Source organism: Capsicum annuum, unplaced genomic scaffold (genome assembly GCF_002878395.1).
Source record: "Capsicum annuum cultivar UCD-10X-F1 unplaced genomic scaffold, UCD10Xv1.1 ctg18112, whole genome shotgun sequence".
In the NCBI taxonomy this organism is placed as follows: domain Eukaryota; kingdom Viridiplantae; phylum Streptophyta; class Magnoliopsida; order Solanales; family Solanaceae; genus Capsicum; species Capsicum annuum.
Genome location: NW_025823838.1, coordinates 1 through 1,393, shown reverse-complemented (window position 1 = coordinate 1,393; position 1,393 = coordinate 1). Strand labels below are relative to the sequence as shown.

General features: G+C 40.1%; 1 pseudogene; it reads right to left on the bottom strand.

Annotated features, from left to right (window-relative positions):
* Window positions 1-6: 6 nt before the first annotated feature.
* On the bottom strand, window positions 7-1,389 carry LOC124890462 (annotated as a pseudogene).
* Between the last annotated feature and the right edge of the window lie 4 nt (window positions 1,390-1,393).

Below are 1,393 nucleotides of genomic sequence, written 5' to 3'. Positions count from 1 at the left end.
CCAAACCAATGACAAAAAGTGCTGCAATAAATGCAAAAACAGTCCATTGGGAAGTAAAATGAGTGTTCTTCCACTCAGCAATCCATATTTTGCTTTTGCTATAGTAATGTTTCTCAATTTTGTCTTTCACAGCAACATAGGCATGTGGATTAGGTACCAAATCTCTTGCTATCTCATTGAATAGACCTGCCACTTCTTGATCACTTCTAAGAAAGTTAAGAAGTATACCTTTTGATCTCAGCTCCTTCACATCTTCAGCGTGATCGATAAGAGAATCCATGAAGGTAAGATAAGATGTAATTCCAAAGTCATCTGGTATATCAGGACATTCTTCATACGCAACCAAGTTTAAAAACTCCGACTTGGTTGAATCATCTACGGTTATTGGTGGAAGTGTTAAAAGAGCTGAACAATGAAATGAAGTGAACTTAACATCTGAAAGACGATGACTCTTTCCAGGCATGAAACGGATTCCTGATCTCCGCAGCTCCATGGCTGAACGATAAGAGCACCACTCACCCCTTAGATAGCACCCACCTTCAGAGAAAGCATTCGGATCTATGAGATGTGTTTTTAATAGCTCGAGGAGATGAGCAGGAAGCCGATTTTTCATGCTTTCTTGTTTGGTAAGGAAAGACTCTTCTACTCCACAGATCTTGCCAAGAAAGCTCATAACTTTTTGAGTACATGAATAGCTTTCAGGATGGAGACTTTCCCCAAATAAATCAAGAAAGAAATCCTTGATACCTTGAATGAATCCGTGAGGTGGAGTAGGTTTTGTATGTGCACTCGAGATGAACTTTTTTATCATCCCCATTCCTTCATTATTCTTGAACTTACAGTTCATTAGCAACTGCAAGACTTCAAATGGTAACTGATTCTCATGTAAGAAAAGATCACGACGATCGAAGGCTATATCATGGCTCTTCATTTTGAGCTCCTTATAATTGCCGGTGACAATGCAGTGAAAGTATTGGAGGATGAAGCATCCGTCCAGGAGCATCATCTGTGCAAACTCCTCGTGGCTGATTTTTTGATCAATTCATCATCATAACACTCCCTGACATTAGGCATAATGTTCTTGACCTTTTTGTAAAGCTCATCAATAGACACTGAATTTGTTGAAAGCCATGGCAAGACCCCTTCAGGTCTTTCTTTGATACTATCTTGATCAGCAAACTGAATTGCCAGTAGCTCCTTGTGCTTCTCCATAAGCTGAAGTTCTGGTTTGCCACGGTGAAATGGTCCGATAGAAACCACAAGAGGCTCATAGCACCTTATGTTTGCTTCAATCTCGCGATGCATTTTTGGGACCTTTTGAATTTTTGGCTTCTGCAATGAGCCAATGTACCCTCTTCTCTTCTCCAATGAATGTATCCACTGTCTCTCATTT